The sequence below is a fragment of the Lycium barbarum genome, chromosome 3 (genome assembly GCF_019175385.1).
Source record: "Lycium barbarum isolate Lr01 chromosome 3, ASM1917538v2, whole genome shotgun sequence".
Classification (NCBI taxonomy): domain Eukaryota; kingdom Viridiplantae; phylum Streptophyta; class Magnoliopsida; order Solanales; family Solanaceae; genus Lycium; species Lycium barbarum.
This window is the reverse complement of record NC_083339.1, coordinates 55,744,180-55,769,856: the sequence shown is the minus strand read 5'-3', so window position 1 is coordinate 55,769,856 and position 25,677 is coordinate 55,744,180. Positions and strand designations below refer to the sequence as shown.

The 25,677-nt window shown below is 40.7% G+C and overlaps 1 non-coding gene across 1 annotated transcript; it reads right to left on the bottom strand.

The window, feature by feature from the left end:
- Nucleotides 1–830: 830 nt before the first annotated feature.
- Nucleotides 831–936, bottom strand: LOC132634437 (small nucleolar RNA R71). The gene has a single exon (XR_009580161.1). It is a non-coding gene; the product is annotated as a small nucleolar RNA R71 (small nucleolar RNA).
- Between the last annotated feature and the right edge of the window lie 24,741 nt (nt 937–25,677).

Sequence of the window (25,677 nt, the reverse complement as noted above, 5' to 3'; positions counted from 1 at the left end):
TTAGAAGTATATCAAGATTAATACCCATAGCATACACTTAATCTAAAGGGGGACACAACCTTAGTTTCTTTAATCATATTTATTATAATCAGAGCAATTTAGTAACTAAACAAACAATCTTTTACAAACTTAACGGAATACGAAACTAGACCGCAAGAAAGTACTGAATTACTTTAGTAACCTTTTCACACCCTATTCCCTGTGGGATTCGACCCCAACCTAGTTAGGTTACCATATTTGACATTGTCTGCTTTACGCCATTTGTTAGGTGAAATTTGAGCATATCAAATTTTGGTGCTGTTGCCAGGGAATACGATTTTGAAATTACTAAATAGTTTGTGCTTTACTTAAAGTCTTTTTCTATTCCATCACACCATGTTATCAGTTTTATGTGAACCAGGTGATCATGAATAATGGAGGAGGACATGGAGCAGCCGATAATAGGGGTGTGCAAGCAGCAGACCCACTAGTGGAGGTTTAAATGACTTTGCAGATATGTTAGATGAGGTGGAATATGCATCTGCTATTGTTCCACCTAGAGTGAATGCCACAAATTACAAGATTGATTCCACTATCTACCAATTGCTCAAACTTGAGGGATATTTACCGATGATAAACCTCATCAACACTTGAAGAATTTCATGAATGTGTGCGCACAACACATGCAGAATGCTGTTCCTGATGATGCTATTCGTCTAAGAGTTTTCAAATATTCTTTAGCCAGCGAAGCAAGAGTTTGGTTTGAGAAGCTGCCCCACAACACTATTCATATGTAAGGAGAGCTGGTTGCTGTTTTTCTCAAGAAGTGGTTTTCGCCGAGCAAGAAAGCTAAAATTCGTGATAAGATCTATGATTTCTAATAGCTTCCGGGGGAGAAACTATATGAAGCTTGAGAAAGATTCAAGGAGTATTTGAAAAATCTCCAAACCATGGTTTTCCAGAGCATATATTGATGGAGATGTTCTATAGAGGGTTGGATCCATTGACACAAGCAGTGGCAAATAATGCTGCTGCTGGATGTTTTATGGACAAGACATATACCATAATCACTCAGTTGCTTGATAAGCTTACTACTTACAATCAAGCATGGCATTCAAGGGGTATGGATAGAGTAGCCTATAGGGCTCCAATGATCCATAGCATGGTGAAAGAAAATCAAGAGACTCAGCAAACTCTAGCTCAGCTTGCAACTAATATTTCATTGCTGGCAAAGAGATTTGATGACAGAGAGGCAAAGAAACTGAATGTTGTTGAAGAGGTAGAGGGAATGCCCAAGGGGATGTACCAAGGTCAAGAGGGTCCATATCAAGAGGGACCTCCTATGCAGTATGAAGATGCTAATTATGTGAATAACTCTTAAGAGGGTTACCAAAGGCAGAACTACCAAGGAGGTTATCAGGATCAGAATCAGAATCAATGGAGACTTTAATAGGGACAAGGAAATTACAACAACAACTATGGTGGCTCGAACCAAGGGAACTATAACAACAACAACAATTTTGGAAATAGGAGTCCCTATATTCTACCAAAGGGTAAATCGAATAAGCAAGAAAGTTCTAGGTTGGAGAGCATACTTGAAAAGGTTCTAGCCAACTAAGAGAAGTCCGATAAAACTTTGAAGGGGCTGACTAAAACCGTGGGATCTCACACAACTTCCATATAGAAGCTCAAATCGCAGATGCGAGATATTTCCTGAGAACAACACCCTCCACAGAAGTGAGGACTTCATAGTAACACTATTTCAAATCCAAAGAGTGATGGAGGTAATTCTTTTGAGAGGTGTGCTGCTATTAGCACTTGGAGTGGGAAACTACTTCAAAGTGCAGAAAAAAGGTGATTGATATTAAGCCAGCCGCTGAAAGAGAAGTGGCACAATCTTATGTGGCAACTATTGTTGAAGAGGTCCAGATAGAAGTTCTTATTGTGAAGTAGGTTAATGATGTTACGAAAAGTTTGAAAAAGCATGAAGGTTTTAGTGACACCAGCAAAGCAATGGTTAAGGGGGCTCTTCGCCCTTCAACCTAACTATTTAAATCTACACCTCCCTTTCCTCAGAGGTTAGTGAGGAAAACAGAAGATGCTAAGTGTCAGCGTTTCTATGATCAGTTGAAGCAGTTATCGTTGAACATTTCATTTCTAGTTGCTTTCCAGGAGATGCCAAGATTTGCAAAATATCTGAAGGATCTGTTTACGAAGAAGAGGCCAATAAAGCATGACACTATGAGCATGACTCATCGTGTAAGTTCTAGTATCTCCACTACCATAGTTTAGTAGCAAGAAGATCCAGGGGCCTTTACATTCCATGCACTATCAGCTATCATGATTTTGCAAAGGCTATCTATGATAATGGGGCTAATATCAAATTTATGTCGCTTTCTATCTACAAGCAATCGGGATTGGGTAAGCCTAGGCCTACCAGCATGCGTCTGCAGATGGCTGACAGATCAATCAAAAAGCCAGTTGGGGTAGTGGATGATATTCTTGTGCGAGTTAGTGATGTCCTTCTTCCTGTTGATTTTGTGATTCTAGATTGTGCTGTTGACAAACATATTGCAATTATTTTGTGGATACCTTTTCTTGCCACGAAAAGAGCTCTTATAGACTCTGAGAAGAACGAAATCAAATTCTGAGTCAATGATGGGAAAGTAACTTTCCAAGCTAGTAAGGGGATGAAGTTACCGAGTGCTTATGAAAGCATTTCGGCGATAGAGAACGTCAATGTGATTGATGAAGCAGTCGAATTTAAAATGGAAAAAAAATATTTGGATGAGGCTCTAGCAACCATATTGGTGACCTTTGATGTTGATGATATGGAAGGTTATGTGGTGACTGCTAATTCTCTTATAGGGTTGCGTCCTACTCTTACCAACCAAAGAAGCTGGATCTTGATCATAAGAATAGAACGACTCCTCCAGCGAAGCCATCTATTGTTGAGCCGCCTAAGCTTGAGCTTAAGGAGCTTCCTTTGCATCTGAGGTATAAGTTTCTTGGTCCGAATAATACTTTGCCAATGATTGTCTCTGTATTGTTGAATGATGAGTAGACACAGAGGTTGTTGGAGATTTTGCGAGAGTATAGACGTGTGATTGGGTAGACCATTGTTGACATTTGGGGTATTCTTTCTGGTATTTGTGAGCACAAAATTCAGCCCGAGGAGGATAGCACACCGAATGTTGAACATCATAGAAGATTGAATCACCCATGCAAGAGGTGGTCAAGAAAGAGATTATAAGTGGTTAGATGCTAGAGTTGTTTATCTTATTTCAGATAGTAAATGGGTGAGCCCAGTACAATGTGTTCCTAAGAAGGGAGGCATCACAGAGGTTCCTAATGCTAAGAACGAGTTAGTTCCAACTAGAACTATTACCGAGTGGTGTGTCTGTATGGCTAATTGGTAGCTGAATTCTGCAACTTGCAAGGACCATTTTCCCATGCCTTTTATTGATCAGATGCTTGATCGGCTGGCAAGAAGGTCATGCTATTACTTCTTAGATAGGTATTCCGGCTATAATCAGATAAATATTTCTTTAGAAGATCAGGAGAAGACTACTTTCACTTGTCGTTATGGGAACTTTTCTTTCAGAAGGATGCCGTTTGGACTTTGTAATGCACCAGCTCTATTTCAGTGGTGTATGATATTTATCTTCTCGGATATGGTTGAGGACTTCTTGGAAATCTTCATGGATGACTTTTCTGTTATGGGTGACTCGTTTGATGAATGTCTTGACCACCTGGGTCAAATGCTGAAGAGATATGAAGAGACTAATCTTGTTCTTAACTTGGAGAAGTGCCATTTTATGGTGAAGGAAGGGATCATCCTTGGCTACAAAATCTCTGAAAAGGGGATTGAGGTTAATCAAGCCAAAATAGATGTCATTGCCAAGATTCCTCCACCTATCTCAGTGAAAGGAGTATGAAGTTTTTTAGGGCACGCTGGGTTCTATCAGCGCTTTATTAAAGATTTCTCTAAGATAGCAAACCTCATGTTGAAGCTTATTGAAAAAGAGGTTAAGTTTGAATTTGATGAGATGTGTCACAAGTTATTTGATAAGTTAAAGGAGCGACTTACTTCTGCTCCTACTATTCGAGTTGATATGTGATGCGAGCAATTTTGTTATCAGTGTTGTGCTTGGTCAAAGGCATAATAAGATCACGCACCTAATTTACTATGCTAGCAAAACACTCAATGGGGTGTAGATGAACTGTACTGTTACCGAGCAAGAGTTGTTTCCTATAGTCTATGCATTTGAGAAGTTTTGGGCCTATCTGTTCAAGTCCAAGGTAGTTGTATACACTGATCCCACAGCATTGATGTATCTGATGGCGAAGAAGGATGCAAAGCCACGGTTGATTAGATTGGTCCCTTGCTGCAAGAATTTGACTTCGAGGTGAAATATCGTAAGGGGTCCTAAAATCAGGTTCTAGATAATCTCTCACAGCTTGAGAAAGCTAGGAGACCGTCAGAGGAGTGTGATATAGACGATGCATTCCCAGATGAGAGAGTTCTAGCGAAGTCATTTGATATGGCACCATCATATGCAGATATCACCAACTTTTTGGTGACTGGTCTTATTCTCGATGAAATTAAGACATATCAAAAGAAGAAGTTCTTGAGGGACTCTCGTCAATAGTAATAGGATGAGCCGTACTTGTTCCGAACATGCGCTGACAATATCATTCGGCGTCTCCCCGTGTCTGAGGTGATGGAGATCATGAAAGCTTGCCATGAATTTCTCTGCAGGAGGTCACCATAGTGGAACCCGGACAACAACAATGTTTACCCCTTAAAAAGGTAACAATTGAATTTATAAGTGGTTTAAAGGATATGTAATTTGATTCTCTATAGAACGGAAAAACAACAATAATGAAATATAAATTGCGAATAAAAGAGTATGAAATATCTTTGAATTTGGATGAACAGCTTGGCCTGAGACTTGAGTTTGCTCGGGCCAAACTATTGATGATCTTAATAACTTTTTGCTTGACAAAACTTTGAGAAACGAATAGTATAATTGTGTAGTAGATGGTGAAAAAGCTGATGAAGGATGAAGATTTACTCCCCTCCCTATTTATAGTACAAGAGTTTACACTCTACAAGGTAACTAAATCAATTAGAGATAAGGATCCCCGAAATCTCGGGTTTGACAACTGTTCATTACGTCGTGGGAAGTGAAATCCGCAACGGGCTGAATTTTCAGCAACATCTTCAACTGTGGGTGCCCTCCTCGGGAGTCGTTGGGCCTGAATGTCTCTATTCGGTTTAGCCAAGATTTACTATCCGTCGCTTCTTGTTCTGGGTTTGGATCGTCGAACCTTAGGTCGGGGCTACCGACCGCCATTTTTAACGTATATAGATAGTCCCTCCATTTTCCGAAGGAAAGTATTAACTTTGGTAAATGGATTCGGATAAAGCCGAGTAGTCTATAAATAGCTGCCTTGGAAAAGACATTCTATCAATCCTGCACTCTGACTGATGCCAGTTTATCATTACTACAGCTGCTTAATCAGTCTCGAGAATCCACCCCTTGTCAGAACTTTCCCTTGTCAGAACTTTTAAATCCTTCAAATTTTGTATTCTCCACTACATAAATCCCATGCCATGTATTTTCTTTTTGCCTTGCACTTTGAACAAAAACCCTAAATCTCATCTTTTAAAAAACACTTGCTTGTAACTGCCTGGTTTTGAATTTTCTTCTGAGTTCCGAACTTTCCTTAAACCTTTACTTTCCACTGCTTGACACCACACTTTCTTTTTAGCCATGAATTTCCTACCATTGTTAACTCAAAGTGTAGATCACCTTTCATCACCACCACATTCACCACCGTTGTCAGCGACAGGAGCGATCAGCCCTGAGGAGGAGTTGGAGTTCTTTGCTGCAGACATTTTCCCGACGGCTTCAAATATGCAAATGACTACGAAGTATCTTCTCACCTAGATTTTGTGGAAAAATTCGAATCCTTCATTGACGCTGCCACTATCCCCACAGTTCGGAATGATTGTAACTTCGGTATTGACGTTGACGTCCGCTCTGTTGAGAGTAGGGTAAGAATCAGCCACCATGTTGTTGGTTATTCGATGGCCTATACCTACCCTTTTGCTATTGGGTTTTCTCTTCCCATTCCCCAAGTGATCGAGGACATCTGTCGTCGAGACCGCGTTTGTATTGGCCAAATTACTTCGCAGATTTGGAGGCTTGTGTATTGCCTCAAAATTTTGGCCAATGTAACCGGGGTTTCTTTTACCCTCGACCATCTGATCCATATCTATGTTCTCCGAGTAATCCGAGGGGGCGTAGTTCATTTCTTTCCCCGTGGGACTCGAGGACTCATAGATACGGAAGATGATTGTGACAGGGATGGCTATATCGATTCGTAATGATTCGCACGAACCAACTCCACCGTTCCTTATCAGTAGACTTCCCAGAAACGTGGAATCCCACCCCGAATTGGGTCGAACCTGAGCTCGTAATCACTGTCTTAAAATGGGTAGTTGCACTTTTAGGCGCCTCTCGTGACATGGGCCGTTCTTGGAGGAGCATGGCACCCGAAGGGTGGAAAGGCAAAAACCATGGTAAATTTCAATCTGCTCATTGAATTCCTTATTTGTTTTCCACTTACATAATCTAACTCCCAACCTTTGATTTTCAGGGCTTCCCACAAATAGGACTTCTTCAAAAGGGAAAAACATTGTCAAAGAAGGTGCCGAGGATGTTACCGAGAGGAAAAAGACAATGGCTGTGTTGGCAAAGACATCCATATGGAGAGTCCCTATGAGCTCTTCGACTATTCCTTCAGGGATAGGTTCTCGGGTTAGATCATGCCATATCTTGCGGACTCGAGGGGAAATTTCTCGGAGTGGACCACCTCTGGTGATTGTTCTAGATGAGGAGGATTCATCGGAGCAAAACAACCCTGGTTCGGCTATTCAAGAGGAATATCCTGAAGCCGTTTAGTCGATGCATGATTTTGTTAGACTATTCGAGGGTACGGACCGGAATTCTCAACCTTTGGTTTATCATACCGGACCGGACTTTCTTCCTGTTTCTAGTTTAGGACCAGAAGTTAATTCATTTTATTTTGTGAAACTAATATAATCGATGAAGTCAGATACCTGTTTGCAAATTGTAGTAGAAGTTTCTTTGAATTGACTCGAACTTATTTGGTTTATGAATGTTTTTATCGGCTTTTATCTTCCATCCGAGTGTAGTTGGCTTTTACTTTTTGTACGGAGCCTTCTCTTCATTTATGCCTCCGGTATGTCGAACTTGTGGAAATCTTATCCTATAAGTTTCGAAATAAGCGGGAAAACCAAACGTCTTGTCAACTGTCACGTCCGTCTATCTTCGGCCACGTGTGGCTTCACTATTGGCCGACCCTTCGGTTATCTGATCAATGCGTTTCCGCCATTATGACCCTCGCTTATAAATAGTTCAAACTCCTTCACTTTTCCTATTTACAACTTCCAAAAATTACTCTTCGATTTTAACTTGTGCTTTCTTCATTTGAGAAGCAGAAACTACCGCCGGAATCTTCAATTCTTTCGTTGGAATCACTAAATTGTTCATCAGAACCTTCATCTTTCTTCATCGAAATCTTCATTCCTCTTGTCGGAAACTTCATCTTGTTCTTGACTTCTCACCAAATCTTCAAATCGTCATACAAATCTTCAAATCTTCATACAACTATACTTTTATTGGAACTGGTTCGGAGCCCAGCATCCTCTTCTCATGAAGCCTCTCTGGTGGGATCTCCCCAGCTGAGTGCGACTGAGGTTAAAGTTCCATTCGAACCCCGTGATAAGGACGTCATCCCTACGGTATACCACTTTGAATCCAAATTCGTGGTTGAAGCCCGCCTCTGTTGTATACACCAAAGACAGACGAGCAGTGGTACTTATATCTAGCAATGTCTGAAGTCGTGGTAAGTGGAGTGCTAGTACGAGAAGAAAAAGGTAAGCAATTTCCAATTTATTATGTTAGTATAACTTTAAGGGATGCGGAGAAATACTACCCCACCTAGAAAAACTGGCCCTACCTTTATTAAGTGCATTTAGAAAGTTAAAACCTTATTTTCAATGTCACCCTATTTCCGTGGTAACGACATACCCGTTAAAAACGTTATGCATAAACAAGAATTATTCGATAGGTTGACAAAATGGGCAGTCGAAGTCAGCGGATATGACTTCGAATATAAGCCCCGAATGGCTATAAAGTTCCAAATTTTGGTGGACTTCATGAGAGATTTTACTACCGCAATGGTTCCCAAGGTAGAGAAAGAACGTTTTTAACCTTGGGTGAAATCTCGGGGATTTGGACCTTATACACGGATGGAGCCACCAATGTAAAAGGAACTGGGCTCGGTATTGTACTTAAAGCCCCTGCGGGGGATATCATTCGGCAGTTCATAAGAACTTTAAAATTGACTAACAATGAAGCCGAGTATGAGGATATGATTGTAGGTTTAGAGCTGGCCAGGAGTTTGGGGGCAGAAATCATCGAAGCAAAATGCGACTCACTCTTGGTCGTGAATCAAGTAAACGGGGTGTTTGATGTAAAGGATGATCGGATGCAAAAATACTTGAAGAAGATACCGGTAGTTTTACACCGATTCAAAGAATGGACTATGCAGCATGTGCCAAGGGAATAAAACACCGAGGTAGATGCATTGGCAAACTTGGGCTCCTCGATCGGAATGGAGGAATTTAACTTGAGGACTGTGGGCCAATTAATGAACTCTGCCATCGAAAGCAGTCACGCTGAAGTTAACATGACAAATTTAACTTGGGACTAGCGGAACAAGTTCATAGACTATCTGGCAGAGGGAAAATTACCAGTGGACCCTAAGGAGTCACGAGCTCTTAGGGCTAAAGCAGCAAGATACAGCTTGATTGAAGGAAAATTATATCGGCGTTCATTTTACGGTCCTTTAGCTAGGTGTTTGGGACCCGGAGAGACGGACTACGCAATGTGCAAAGTCCATGAAGGAACCTGTGGCAATCACTCCGGGGCTGAATCGTTAGTTCGAAGGTTGATTCGAGCCGGTTATTACTGGGATCATATGGAGGAAGACGCGAAGAATTTCGTTCGAAAGTGTGATCGATGTCAAAGACACGCCCCTATGATCCATCAGCCAGGAGAATTTCTTTGTCCAGTATTATCCCTATGGCTATTCATGAAATGGGAAATGGACATTATCGGCCCATTACCTTGGGCACTAGGTAAGGTTCGTTTCATTTTGTTTATGACTGACTATTTTTCTAAATGAGTTGAAGTGCAGGCCTTCGAAAAGATACGTGAAAAGGAATTTATCAAGTTCATATGGGATCACATCTTATGTAGGTTTGGCATCCCAACTGAGATCACCTGTGATAATGGTTGACAATTCATAGGTAACAAAGTCAATAACTTCCTCAAGGGTCTGAAGATAAAAAAGATAATGTCCACTCCGTATCACCCTAGTGCAAATGAACATGCAGAATCAACGAACAAGACTATCATTCAGATCTTTTCGAAGTCGGGGAGCCGAGCCTAAGATTCCAATACACCACTGAAGAGTTAAACGACGAAGCTATGGCAGGAAAACTCGATTTAACAGAAGAACTACGCGAGGCAGCGTTAGTCCGATTGGCAGGACAAAAACAACGGATGGGCGGGTATTACAACCAAAGAACCAATCTTCAACATTTCCAGATCGGGGACATGGTCCTCCGAAAGGTCACATTACACATAAAAGACCATAATGAGGGGGAGCTTGGTTTGAACTTGGAAGGATCGCACAAAGTTATCGGTATAACCGACAAAGAATCATACCAGCTCGCGTCGGAGGTTGGCCTACAATTGTTAAACAATTGGAACGTAGCACACTTAAAGAGAAACTATTGCTAAGGTACGACCCAAACCCCTTTCGTGAATTCTTTTCACTTACTTGTTTTGATCACTACAGGAGAAAAGCTCAAATGAAATTATGAAGATTAGAGTTAGACGTGAAAACATGTGTCACACTTTTTTTCCCTTAGCTCGGTTTTGTCCGAAAGTGGGTTTTCCGGCAAGGTTTTTAACGAGGCAACAATGTACAGCGTGTTACTTCAGACTAGCCAAGTGCTAGGACCGGGGACTGCTCGGTATCAACGATAGTGTTTCCCTTCTCATACTTCGAACGCAAACACTAAGGGACTATCACACTATAAGCCTAGCGAGGCCAAACCGATTGTATCATGTAAGCCCAATGAGGCCTAATCGATTATTGTTTCTTTGAAAGTTCCTACATTAGGATTTGTTGTAAGGACCAAACGACCGAATGATTCATGCCCGAATAGCTAAGTTTGTTATGACAAAATCAGAATGTGACTTGGAAATTGAACATACAAGTTTGTGAAATGAGAAGAGCACTTCAATTTAAGCTTTGCGCATATTACTGTTCGCAAAATATCCACTTCACATAGTAAGTCCGTTATGCTTCTAAGTTCATAAACAACCCCGAACCAGGGACTAAAAACTAGGATCCATCAAAGTCAAGGGTTCGGCTTAAGGAAATTCTAAGCGAATTGAGCTTGTCTCATTCATAGAGGCCTTAAAAGGTCGAAAATGGACCTAGCCTAAAATAAAGAGACTAAAAAACACTTAAGTCTGAAAGACTAGAAATACTAGCCTAAATGCGCAAAGTGATTAGGAGACTCCGCATTCACGAGCATAAAATATACATAAGTTGCCAACCTCCGCACAAAACTCGTTTGTTTTTAGAAGGTGATTTACCTTAAACAAACTTGTGCAAAAATCGCCCGAAGTCGAACTCGAGTCTACATTTGAATGAGTTATCAGCATAAGCATACCTCGTTCAAATAAAAAATTAAGTAGACAATGTTTTCAAAGACTTCGGTAAGGCAAACACTTCCAAAATATATTAGCACTTCCAAAATATATTTACATAAGGCCAAATACCGGCCTCAACAAAAATTTACAAACAAAAGAAAGATAACATTTTTTCTTTGCCCAAGGGCCTATCTATTCCTCCTCCTCGGAATCTAACTCCTCAAAAGCGATAGGCTTTCCTTCCGAACTGTCACCCAATAAATCTTTATGGGTACGAACCTCCACCTCCTCAGCCTGAGCAATCTTCGCACCAATGTCCTCGATGCCATGCTGGACTTCTTTGAAGGTAAGCACTCGAGTCTTCCATTTCGTATGTTCAGCTCGCAGAGTGGAACGGTCAATAGCGGCTTTGATATTGGCATCGTCTTGGGCCTTAATCTGGTCTCACTAAAACAAGACCTGCTGAATCTGGGTCATCATCCCGGCATTCTCCTGAGATAGCGCACTCATATCTCGGTTGGCTTCTTCGAGTTGTTCTTTGAGACCCTCACTAGACCTGGCCTAGGCATCGTACTTCTCTTGAAAAACCCTTAAGTGATCTTTTTCATGATCCCGCTCGGCAGCAAGACGAATAATCTCAGCTTTAGCAGCATCAAGCTCTTGCCACAAATTAGCATCAGTATTCGTCTCTTCCTCAAGTACTGCCTCAACCTTCCGCTTATCCACTGAAAGATTAGTATAATTTTCAAGAAGGTCTGCCAGGTCATTTTCGCCCTTAAGCATGCCCTCTTTGGTAGCCGAAAGCTCAGCCTTAAGGATTGAGGGGTTACCCATTGAAAGTAATTGATCCTCCCTTTGCTGCAACAGGATTTTAAACTTTTCAGTCTCTCGACCTTGTGCATCCCGCTGGCCCTAAACATCTTCAAGCTGTTTGTGGAGCTCAGCATTATCCCTCATACATAGAAGGAAGCTCTCATGCTGTAAAAGGATAGTCTGACAAAATAAAAGAACTCAGATTAGACATATGTACAAATCACAAGATGAAATTAAAACTGAGGATGATGTACATACCCGGTTGGCTGAATGCATACTCTCGTTGAAGAGATATTTCCACGAGACTCGATCGATTTTCTCTCGGTCTTCATCGGATGGAAAAGGTCGCATATAACTGGTAATTCCGACTGGTCGAGACATGAAGTGTGTGTCCGTAGGGACAGTGACTACGATGGACCTAGTCTCGTTCGGCTTAGCACTTGAGGCTAGAAAAGTTTCGATGAGGTGAGTGCAAGAACCTGATTTGGTGGCCCTAAAAGGTCTTCTTTTCCCTAGAGGAATAGGCAACTTAAATCTCGTAGGATCTGCAATGGAAGTAGGAGTAGAGGCATCAACATCGAACATACCTTCGAATTCCTCTTGCTCTATGGGGAGGGAGGAAGTAGTTTCGGCTACTTCGACTGAAGGCAGTTCATCCTCTATCAAAATAGTATCCTTTGGGACTGTAGATCCCGACAGACCAAGGTCTGGCAAGTCGGAGGGCTGCACATCACCACCCTCAGTATTCTGTCCGACAGCCTCAGTCATATTTTCCTCCATCATAATGACCAGAGTGCCACTTGCTCTGATACCGGTGGTTGCGCCTACACCGACAGACTTCATAAGAATATCATCCTCGGTAATATCTCTCAACGTCCGAGTCTGAGTAGTTTTCATCTTTTTTGGGCCCGTTGAGGATGAGGGTTTGGAAGATCTACTCCGCTTCCTGCTTCTCATAGCTTCGGCAATAACTTGATCCACACTAGTCGAATTGAACATTTCTTCAGTCGTCGGGGGAGCATCCGAAGGATCAGGCCTCAAGGTAACTTTACTCCTTTTCAGGCCTGCATAACACACGGTTAATCACCAATAAAGGCTATGAGGTAAAATCCAGAAAAAAATACAAAAAGTAAACGGAAGGCTCACCGTGGTTTTTTGCTACCCATTTTCCTACGGAGAGGTCTCTCCATGTAACACCCCAAATCTGGAGTGGCGTGACCGGCATTCGGTTCCAAACTAGGCCTAAGGAAACCACTCAAAATATAAAACTATGATAAGGCCTAAATGCTGACTATCTTATCTAAACTTGGCACACACACACACCTAAAATATATATACACAACTGAGTAAGGCGGCGAGGCTGCTATGTATGTTGTACAACAAAAATGAGAGTCGATAAGGCTACATAATATACCAACTACATACAACTGTCTACAAACCTCTAGCGAACACGAGCTGTAGAAAGGACAGGACAAGGCCCCGTCATACCTATATATATGTATATATATATATATCTGTGTGTGTGTGTGTGTGTCAAAATAGCATACCAAAAGGGACTGCAGCTCCAAACCAAGTGGAGGGCCCTGACTGCAGCTGAGTGGAAGACCTACTGAGATGGATCGTCTGTCTGGCTACCTGAACCTGCGAGCATGAATGCAGCGCCCCCAAGAAAAAGTGACGTCAGTATGAAACAATGTACTGAGTATGTGAGGTGATGGAATAACTGAAACTGAACTGAAAATAATACAATATGGAGGATAAAGAATGCCCTGAAAATCTCACCTGACCTGTCTCATATGAAATACAGTATAATACTATTATATATCTTACTAACCAAGTGGCCAGGCAACTAAAAATTCTCATTGACCCGTCGGCCAAGCAATCTGTCTCACTAACCCGTCGGCCAGGCATTCTATGTAGGCCAGGCATATCTGTATGACTGACCTGTAGGCCAGGCATATCTGTCTCACTGACCAAGTGGTTAGGCTAAAGAAAATGTATATATGTATATCATGCATGAGCTAAAAACAATACCGACTCTGTAACATGTCTCTTCTATCTCTCTATGAACTCAAAGACATATGGAGGGAATATGGCCCCTCAGAAAGAATAACAGAATAATCGAAAACTAGGCAACAATATGACAAGCTCTACTTTGAAAAATCTCTAGTCATAAGGTTCGTTACACTCTTACCACATATGGAATCATGCCTAGAAAAGAAGGAACAACCTTAACATACATTTTTGGTCTCCTTAACAGCATCTCCCCTGTTTATATCCCTAGCCTGAAATCACAATACCAACAAAACAACAATAATAGCAGCACCAATATCAACATAAATATGCTCAATAACACATCCCACACGATGTTTCCCCAATTTCTCAACCAATCACTAGACTTTACAAAGGTTTAAACGCTAAATTTCCATGGTACAATTCATAATGCCTATAGTAAAGAATATCCTTACCTCAATCAAGGTTGGAAGGGATTGAAATCTTATTTATCTTCGGCAGACTCCTTTGATTCGTCGAGATTCATTTTTTAGAACAAGAACTACAAGACATTATACGCTTCCCGAGCCTAAATCCCGGGGTTTCATTGATTTGGGCTAAAATTCTATGGAGGAACTTGGGAGAATGTTCTAGGGGGTTAGGGAAGGTTTTAGGGGTGTTTGATGAAGAAATAAGGGGTAAAACCCCTTTTATAATGTTCTAGGGTCGGTTGGCACCGACCTAGAATTTTAGGGTACTGTAGCACGCGTATCGCGCACTGTAGCTGCACGTTTCTGCTCTGCCAGCCTGACTTTTAATGTCCATAATTCTCTACTCCGACGTCGTATCGATGAGCGATTTTTTGCATTGGAAACTAGACTTCATGAACTTCAATTTAGGATTTTGCTTTACTTTAAAACTCCTCATATACTAAAAGATATTCTTTCCCTAATTTGGCTTATTCTTGTCATTCAAAGTAGCGCTCATCTTCTTCCAAAGTCATACTAACTCAACTTCTTCCACTCGTTTCCTTATAGGACCTTCTGGAATTCCTCATATGCATCATTTACTCATAAAATGTACTTTATAATGCTTCGTCCCTTATACTCCAATGTTGTTTTACTTATCCATAGTTCAACATACTTACACTCAAATTTGATAAGTGCTTCTCCACAAGTACGGGGTGTAACATTCCTCCCTTTTAAGAACATCCGTCTTCGAATGTTGAAGTAGAACTCGTTTTGACGTTGATGTCAATATTATCACCTGCATCTACTGGTATTTACTTACTTGCAGTCTTATTCATGTATTCGGATCCGAACTCATTTGAACTACGCAACTTATGATCCTCATCGCGGTCTCTTGGAGGCGATACACCTTAAGTTGATAAACCGTAACCTTAATTTGACGACTTATGCCACTTTATCAATTTGTTGAAGTGACAAGCCCCTACTGTTCTTTTGGGGTTTTAAATCCTTTATACTTGTAGTCTATTCAACCTTTCCTCATATTCTGCTGACGATTACTGCGAACTTATCCATTGACCCCTTCATTCCTATGAATAGTGATCAACTTGATGTTTAGTTCCTTTTTACTCTTCTGAGCTCTACCCTCTATTTCTTAGTTGATTGACAACGGTATTTGGAGCTCTTTTGCTAAAACGTTACTCTATCTCTTGTCTGCATACCGTTCAGTTGTGCCGGCATTGATTGATTCTATTCAACTAGTTAGTGTTTTCCTTAAACCTTTTTGGGTTTTCTTATACTGAATCTTTGGTATTCTTAGTCTTACTGTAGTAATATCCAATATTTCTTTACACTGTAGTGCGCCTAAATTTCTGACGATTAATCTCTCTTGGATTTCCTTATATGAGCAACAACATGGTTCCTTCTTAACATATACAGTTCTTTTTCGTGCGCTTACTGACTTGTCATCCTTACATACATGTAGACTTTATATTCATAGTTTCACAATTCCTTTGGTATTTCTTGATTGTTGTTGTGTTACTACCAATGGTATATTCTCGAGTTCGCTAAATTTCTTACCCAATCAATTCTTGAATATTTTTCTCCTTCTCTTGTGGCTAAATTTATGCTCGTACTCACGGTCATCCCTTTTTCTTATCACCTGTTTGTCTACTAGTTCTTCATACTTTATCATTCTCGTTGTCTCTTCGACCTCTATCGTTTCCACCCTTATATGCTTGTTTACCCAGTACTTAGCACAAACCTTTATCCACTTTTAGTCCCATCTTTCTTTTTATCCCCTTTATGTATGTCAGCAATTGTTACTCCTTTATGTTACACCTCGAAAAATAATAATTCATTCGTGCACAATGAATAGAATAACGAAGGGTACAACGTATAAGATGTTTCGATAAGTAAGAAATAGCATTTGATGATCCTAATTGAGATTTCAAAGACATTCGAAGTGAGAGAAGAAAGGTTGCCAAGAAAGGCAAGGTATACGTTATGTATTGGGAAGGACGTACGAGTGACGAGTTAGTGATGACTTAATGATGCCTTTGAGAAGAGTTATAACGTCCCTTGGTTTGCTAATGAGGTGTTAAACAAGTGTTAAGAAGGTTCTATAAGGATTGGAGATCAAACGAGTCAACGAGAACGAATTCCGGATAGTTGGGCAACATACGGTCCAACATATTGGCCGTATAAAACATACTGGCCGTATGTTCTGCCCAGAGTGGGACCTTCACTGGACCAAACATAAGGCCAGACATACGGCCAGCATAAAAGATACGGACCATATGTTGGTCCGTATGTTCATGTCGGGACAGATTTTAAAAGTTGATATAAGGACCCCATCTCATTTAATTCATTTCATTCTTTCTCTCCACACTTCAAGAATTTTCTAGAACCCTCTCCACTCTCCTTCCACAAGAACTCAAGAGAGATTTGTGATCAACTTCATCAAACCAAGAAAACCAAGTGTAAGAAACTCATTAAAGTTTATCCAAGTCATGAAATTCCATTGAAAGTGAATTAGGGTTTTGGCTCAAGTGAAGTATTTCAACTCAAAGATCATTCCTACACTATCTAAGGTGAGTTTTATGATCATTCCATGTTGTTTAAGGTATTGAGAGGTTGAAAGACTTAGATTATGAAAGGAGATAGAAAATAGGTCAAAAAGATGAGAATAATGAGATTTTGAGTAGTATCCTGGGATGAGTCATGATTCTTGATATGTTGTGATTGTAAATATATTATAAATGACATTAAGAACATGGGATAAGCATTATATGTGAGAAAACATACTAGTGTAGTACGACCATGATTATGGATGAATTGAAGTGAAATTGTGGATAATGTAGATGAATGAAGGTTGTTGGTTATAATGTTGTGAATGTTATTATAGATGTTTGGGAGTTGATATATGATACGAGGAAGGTTGTATAAACAAAGGAAATGCTACCCAATTTTCTCTAGCTTTAGTAAGCACGTTCATATAATCAATTAGCTAATGTTAATACGAACTCTCTTGAAGGTAGAAACGTGAGCATTGAAGGAGAACGATCAAGCGATAGAATAACTAAACGAAAAGGTATGTAAGGCTAGTCCCTTCTTTCTAAGGCATGACTCCCATGGCATGATTTTCCCTTACTCTCCATGACCCTCTTACATTCCAAAAATTATGAGTCTATGTTCATGAAGAGCCATATGAGATAAAGATAAGAGATACGTTATGAGAATGATAATGATGATGCTTAATGTACACGCTCGCCTTATATGCTAATTCCTCCAAGGTGTGGCAGAATGCTTATGAATGCTCCATAATGGAATCCGGGGTTCACGACCTTATGTCACCCCGATAAAGTATAGTTGTCTTTGTGTTCCTATGCATGCATTATGATAAGAGTATGACAAGATTATGATAAGCCTATGAGAGGTACATGATAATGATATTACACCGCTCCTATATGGCCGGGCAGACACCGCTAAAGCGGGCAGCGTATACAACATGTCTAGATGGCATGGGCAGACACCACTAGTGGGCGGCATGAGATTGTTACCCCGGACGCGGGAGGCCTGGACGCAGGCTAATGATGATCACACCGTACCTATTGGTCAGGCAGCTTATATAGATATGCATACATGATATGATGATGTTTACGAGGTGAGTTAGCATGTTTTATTTCTATCAGAATTGACAGTCAGTTACAGGTTGTTCTTCATTTGATATCTCCCTATTTCATTGATGTATTATTATTGTTTATGCCTTACATACTCAGTACAATGATCGTACTGATGTCCTCTTTCTTTGGACGCTGTGTTCATGCCCACAGGTAGACAGGGAAGTGATCCAGATTCATAGGAGCGATCACCAGACTTGAGAGCACTCCATTGTTCCGGAGGTGCCATTGCTTATGATTTTGTGTATGTACATATTGGGCACGACGGGGTCCTGTCCCGTCTATATGTCTAGTACTCTAGTAGAGGCTCGTAGATACGTATGTGTGGGTAGTATGGTCCCACGATTTCCTTATTTTATATATATTATTTTGGTAGCCGAAGGACTTATGTATATAAAGGTAAATATGTTTCAAAATGGAAATGGTTTTCCTATGATTTTGAGTATGAGAATAATGAATGAACGCAGGAATAAGTACGATGGGTAATAGTATGAGCGGTGCTCGGTGGTTAGCCTCGGGTACCCGTCATGGTCCCTAGTCGGGTCGTGACAAAAGTGGTATCAGAGTAGTTCAGTCCTAGGAAGTGTCTGCGAGCCTTGTCTAGTAGAGTATTATTTATGGTGTGTTGCGCGCCACACTAATAAATAGGAGGCTACAGGGCATTTATGAAAAATGACCATTCTTCTTCTTATGAGGTCGTGCGATAGAGCCGTGTTATAAGATTTTCTCCTCCCTAATAGTATGTTATGATTTCAGAGATGCCGCCAAAGAGAAAAGCTACAGCCGCCCAGAAGGGCAAGACTACGGTAGAAAGGCGAGTAGAAAGGGAGATGCCAATGAATGTAGAAGAGGGCGAATCACATAATGAGGCTCCATCTAATACTTCTCCTACTCCGCCTATTATAGAAGAACAAGAAGGGTCTTCAGTTCTAGATCCTATGCCTCCAGTTCCTCCCCCGACTACTTCGGGTTAGCAAATGACCGAGGCTATTCATCTATTGACGCAGTTAGTTGCCGCCCAGGTACAGCGGCAGAGTTCGGGTTCAAGTGACAGGGCAGTTAGTATTAGAGCCCATGATTTCATGAGTTTGAATCCTCCTGAGTTTTTCGGGTCAAAGCCGGATGAAGACCCTCAACGTTTTATCAATGAAATGTTGAGAACATTGAAGATTATCCATGCCTCCGAAACTGAATCTGTGGAGTTGGCATCTTATAGACTCCGAGATGTGGCAGTTTTATGGTATAATAATTGGATATCATCAAGAAAAGAGAATTCACCTCCTCCAGTTTGGCAAGAATTTGTAGATGCCTTCATCCGCCACTATTTGCCACCCGAGGTCCGCCGAGCTAGAGCAGACAGGTTCTTAAATCTAAAGCAAGGAAATATGAATACCCGAGAGTATAGCCTTCAGTTTAATTCACTGGCTAGATATGCTCAAACTATGGTGGCCGACATGGGGGATAGAGTGCACAGATTTACGAGTGGCCTAAGGCCACATCTATTTAAATATTTCTTGACGGCTTCATTACAAGATGGGATGGATATTTTCCGCATTCAGGCCCATGCCCAGAACTTAGAAGGGCAAAAACATCCACAAATGGGTGAGCGTGATATTGACAGAGGGCAAAGCAAGATGGCCAGATCTATGGGTGTAGGTAGAGATTTTAGAGGGGGATCGAGGCAGACATATCGTAGACACTCAGGCCAGTCGGCGACTAGTGCACCTCTACGATTTGCAAGTAGGAGATTTGACCGCTCAATTCCTTCAGGACAGGGTCAGAGTTTGAGAGCTTGAGGTTCCCAGTTTGGGGGTGATTATAGCCAGAGGTGTTACGTCCCGTATTTTTATACATTGGGACAACCCGGATTAACTATGATAATTTAAGGCCAAGACTATTACGGGATTTGAAGTCGGGACTTTTGACCTTCGATTTTATTTTGAGACATAAGTTGTATATGAAATTATTGGCATTGAACACTTAGGAAAATTTGGGACCAAAATTCATAATTTGGAAATTAAAAGTCTTGCAAAAAAAAAAAAAGATGTGTGGATTGAAGTGGTCCCCACACATTGTTGTGGCCAATTTAATTGGTCCAACACATGTGTGGGCCCAAGGACACATGGAGCAATTTTTGTGGAACTTAAAAAGATGACTTTCAAGTCATCTTCTTGTCATTCCAACACTTAGAAAAAGAAAAAAAGGAAGAGCAAAGTTGAAGCCATGGAGGCTCACGGCTAGAAACCAAGAAAACCAACCCTCAATTTTAGCCTTCCCAAAAATAATTCTTTGGTTCAAACCCACTATATTGAGGTCCCTAAGTGGCGTGGAAGTATCGTTTGGGTCATCCAACCATTTATTTTGCCCATTTGCAAACCCTAGCCTATGGGTGGATTGGAGAATAAAGGTGAGTTCTAATCTTGTTTTTGGAGTTATAAATGTTGTATGCATATTGTAGTATGCTAAAATGGATAAAAATAATGAAATATGAAATGTTGAAGTTGGGTCTTGTGTTGGGTGTGTTGACCGTGTGAAGTATATGTGTGTGGTGTGGTATTGGGTTGATGAATTAATTGCTTGTAGCATATTGATTGTCGTAGAGCGGAGAAGAGAATAAAAATCATCGATACATGTATATGTGTAGTGTAGCCGTGTATATAGCCTCCAAATGGTAGCAAAGAATGAATTAATATCGCTTAGCGTCGTAATGGTTGTTGTGATGATTTGTATGTTGGAAATGAGAGTTAAATGTCCAGAATTGATATAGTCAACGTTGCGGACTGATTTGGAGAACTTTGTGCATTTAATGCAATCCTTATATATAAGAACCATTAACATATGAATATGTCTAGTGTGAACGAATGTGGGTCATAGATTATGCCGAATATCGCATTATTATCGCTTAAGCGCTTTCGTGTCGTCGTTACAAATTCTAGTTTGGAATTGAGCATTTAATGACTTAAGATTGATGTTGAGATTGTACGGGCTGATTTGAGGGTTATTGTGCGGTGATGTAATTTGTGTATTTTATGAAAATGGTATCGTTATATTGTGAATTGTGATACAAACCATGAATTGAAAGTCGGAAGTGTGCCCAGTGGGCTGCTCACGGGTAGGGGCTGTTTTCGGCCAAAAATTTGGAGAAATTGTGGATTGTTGGAAAAATTATTTGAATTGTTTAGAATGTTCTCGAATGTTGTTAGTATGAGTTTGGGTTAATAATCGAATGTACGAACGATATTGTGGCTTGAAAGTAAGCCATTGAATTGAATAATTGGAAAGTTGTCGAATGGTGTAAAAGAGAGCTACTATTATTATTTTGCCTTTCGAATTGATTATCGATGTTGCTAGGTTGGTTATTGTGGTTGTTGTTGTTGATTTTGAGCGAGTTAAATTCTCGGGATGGCCTATTTACAGGGGAAATGCTGCCGAATTTTCTGTAGAATTTAATGTTAGTTGGAATAAATGGCTTAAGTGCCTATGTTTAATATTGGATATTCGTTGGCATATTTGTAGACCTTGGGGAGCCCGAGGCGTAGATTGGAATTTACTTTAGATTGGCCATCTTGGAGTGCGTACGAGGTATGTAAAGCAACCTCCCTTCTTTTTGGCATGTCTTAGTTTTACATAGGCTAGATTAGAGCCTTAAGGAAATTCCAAATCCGAAATCCGAGCATGATATGATCTATATATGTTCCTTGGCACTCTTATGTATGATTTGATGAAATATGAACCTTTATGTATTTGAAATAATCGCTTTCCGAACTTTGCGCAAAAAGGTTTCACTTTAAAGAACTTCGAAATTTCTGAATGCCATACATTTCACATAAATGCTCGGATTGCTCCAATATTTTTATAAAAGTTTGCATTATGTATGATACGTATGTTTTCCATAGGCGGGCCCGACTTGGGTAAATACCCGTCCGTGGGTCCCGCGACTTTCCTTTATGTAATTCAGAGAATCTTTGAAAGAATTTGGTATGATTATTATTCCGATTTCAAATATGATCATTTTACTTATGTTTGAATTTATGATAATGATTTTATGCATATGACTACTCACGACTCTACTCGTGCATTCTGTTATTCCTTTCGCCGAGTCCCGGGCCGGTTCTATTGTCGTGCGCATTTTGATATACTCCGGAGTTATGCTGTGTTTATGGTTCACCGAGCTACTCGCAAAAGAGGGTCGGGTTCCACCTATATTTGGTGTTATGCTGTGTATGGCGTTATGTTGTGATGTGATATGTGACGGGGATACGGAGATTTGAAACTTTCTGGCGTTATGCTGTGTTATGGCGCCATCGACGGGTGGGCGACCATATTCTTCTGTACCCTATGCATTACTTACATATTTTTGAAAGAAGCAAATTTTGATATGTTGGATTTGCACTTATGTTTGGTACTTCCATTTCGTTTATGTCTCAGATTTGCTTTCTGTATATTCTGCTTTGCATACTCAGTACATATTTCGTACTGACCCCCTTTCTTCGGGGGCTGCGTTTCATGCCCGCAGGTACAGGCGCACAGTTTGGTGATCTACCCATTTAGGACACCCTCTTCTGCTGTTTGGAGTGCTCTTCTCATTTCGGAGCACACATTTTGGTATATATTCTTTCGCTATGTATATATGTATTTGTTCAGGGGCACGGCGGGGCCCTGTCCCGCCATATGATTCGGTTTGTATGTTTAGAGGTCTGTAGACATATTTGTGGGTGTGGGTGTGTGTGCCTACTTCTGTACGGATGTGTTTGCATGACTCTATTCGTTATGGCAGCCTCGTCGGCGTGCATTTTGTATATGTTTGTGGCAGCCTTGTCGGCGTGCATTTGTATATGCGTTTTGGGCCGTTGTGCCATTTGACAGCCTTGTCGGCTTTTGACATATTTGATAGCCTTGCCGGCTTTTTGATATATGTGCATATGTTCGGCGATGTATATTTCGCTGCCTCTTCTGATTCTAATATAATGTTTTGTACGCGCAATCGCGCAAGATAATATTCGTTCTCAACTCTGTTTAAAAATGATGATTTAGTTTGTATGTCCGTTTGGGTGCCCAAGTAGGGCACCAGTCGCGGCCCACGGGGCTGGGTCGTGACAAGAGGAGACCACCAGTACCGCGATGTAGCTAGTGTGGTAGATTACATTCCGGACAGTGTCGCCGAGGTTCAGATGCTTGCTATGCCTGTGGTTAGGTTGGGCACATGATACGAGATTGCCCGTCGATGAGTGGTAGATTTTGGGTTCAGCCCACAGGATCAGCGGCTGGTTCATCTTCTATGCGCCTGACAGGGTAGACTCCCTAGATTCCAGCAGGTCGAGGTAGAGGCAGAGGGGGAGCATCTACTTCAGGTGCCACTCGGCCCTGTATCTATGCTTTAGCAGGACGACAGGATCTTGTGTCCTCCCCGGATGTGGTTACAGGTATATTATCCGTATTTTCCCATGACGTATATGCATTGATAGATACGGGTTCTACACTATCTTATATTACTACGTATATTGCTGCTCGTATTAGGGTGAAACCCGAGGCAATTAAACCTTTTGAGGTATCTACTCCGGTTGGTGATCCCGTGATAGCTAGACAAGTATACAAAAATTGTGTAATTGTGATATGTGAGCGCTAGACTAAAGTTGATTTAGTTGAGCTAGAAATGCTAGATTTAGATGTGATTATGAGTATGGATTGGTTGACCTCATGTTATGCTAATGTTGATTGTCGCATGAAAGTAGTTCGGTTTCAATTTCCGGGAGAGCCCGTGCTAGAATGGAAAGGTAATACAACATCCCCAAGAGGTAGGTTTATTTCCTACCTTAAGGCAAGAAAGATGATAGCAAAAGGCTATATTTATCACTTAGTTCGAGTTCATGCCATCGAATCAAAGCCACCAGCTTTCCAATCTGTTTCGGTAGTGAATGAATTTCCAGATGTATTTCTAGATGAACTTCTAGGTCTTCCACCGGAAAGAGAGATTAATTTGTCTATTGATGTGTTGCCGGATACTAAGCCTATTTCTATTCCTCATTACCGAATGGCTCCTGCATAATTGAAAGAGCTAAAGGCGTAATTGAAAGATTTATTGGAAAAAGGATTCATTAGACCTAGTTCATCACCTTGGGGAGCACCAGTTCTATTTATATGTAATAAAGATGGTTCTGTACGGATGTGTATTGATTACAGGCAGTTGAATAAGGTGACGATAAAGAATAAATATCCTTTTCCGAGAATTGATGATTTGTTTGATCAATTACAGGGTGCCAAGTGGTTTTCCAAAATAGACCTAAGGTCAGGTTATCATCAAGTAGGAGTTAAAGAAGAAGATATTCCCAAAACAGCTTTCAAAACGAGATATGGTCATTATGAATTTCGGGTGATGTCATTTGGGCTAACTAATGCCCCGGCAGTGTTAATGATTTGATGAATAATGTATTCAGTCCTCTCTTAGATCTGTTCGTGATAGTGTTTATCGATGATATTCTGGTATATTCTTGGATAGAATCAGAACATGCAGATTATTTACGTATTGTTCTTGGAATCCTTCGAACTCGAGAGTTATATGCAAAATTTTCAAAGTGCGAGTTTTGGATGAATTCCATGACATTTTTGGGTCAAGTTATTTCAGATGATGGCATTCGAGTTGATACTCAGAAAATTGAAGCGGTGAAGACTTGGCCAAGGCCAACAACGCCTACCGAAGTCCGTAGTTTTCTGGGGTTAGCATGTTATTATAAGAGATTTGTGGAAAGGTTTTCATCTATTTCAGCCCCATTGATGAAGCTAACTCAGAAGTCAGCTAAATTTCAGTGGAATGATGCTTGTGAGCGTAGTTTTCAAGAATTGAAAGATAGGTTAACTTCAGCCCCAGTCTTGACACTTCCTGAAGGGCCAGATGGTTATATTGTATATTGTGATGCTTCGGGCGTTGGGTTAGGATGTGTATTGATGTAGCACGGAAAAGTCATTGCTTATGCTTTGATACAACTGTGGAAACATGAAAAGAACTACCCAACTCATGATCTCGAATTGGCTGCAGTTATTCATGCATTAAAAATGTGGAGACATTACTTGTATGGTGTTCATGTTGATATCTATACAGATCACAAGAGTCTTCAATATATTTTCAAACAGAAGGAGTTAAATCTATGGCAGAGGTGGTGGATAAAATTATTGAAAGTTTATGATGTGAGTATTTTATACCACCCCGGAAAGGCAAATGTAGTAGCTGATGCGCTTAGCCGCAGATGAATGGGCAGCCTATGTGAAGTTCCTCTGGAGAAGAAGGAATTAATTCGTGAGCTCCACCAACTAGCTAATCTTGGAGTTCGTTTAATTAACTCAGGCAGTGCAGGAATTGGTATTAATAATCCAACTGTTTCATCCCTGGACATGGAGGTGAAAGAGCGTCAATATGAAGATCCTCAGTTCAGCCACTATAGAGACACATTTCATGAAAAAGAGAAGTCTCCATTTGAAACTTCTATAGATGGAATTCTTAGATACCGAGGCAGGCTATGTGTTCCGAATGTTGCATAATTATGTCGTCGAATCCTAGAAGAAGCTCATTATTCTCGGTATTCTATTCACCCAGGTGCAACAAAGATGTATCATGATCTCAGGTTAATATATTGGTGGGATGGCATGAAGAAAGACATAGCAGAATTTGTAGCTCAATGTCCAAACTGTCAGCAAGTAAAAGTCGAACATAAAAAACCAGGCAGGTTATTGCAAGCAATGAAAATCCCTACTTGGAAATGGGAAGTGATCAACATGGATTTTATTGTGGGATTAACCCGTTCCCAAGGTAAGTATGAATCCATATGGGTGATCATGGACAGACTCACAAAAGCAACTCATTTTCTTCCAGTCAGAACCACATATTCAGCAGAAGATTATGCAAGGTTGTACCTTAAAGAGATT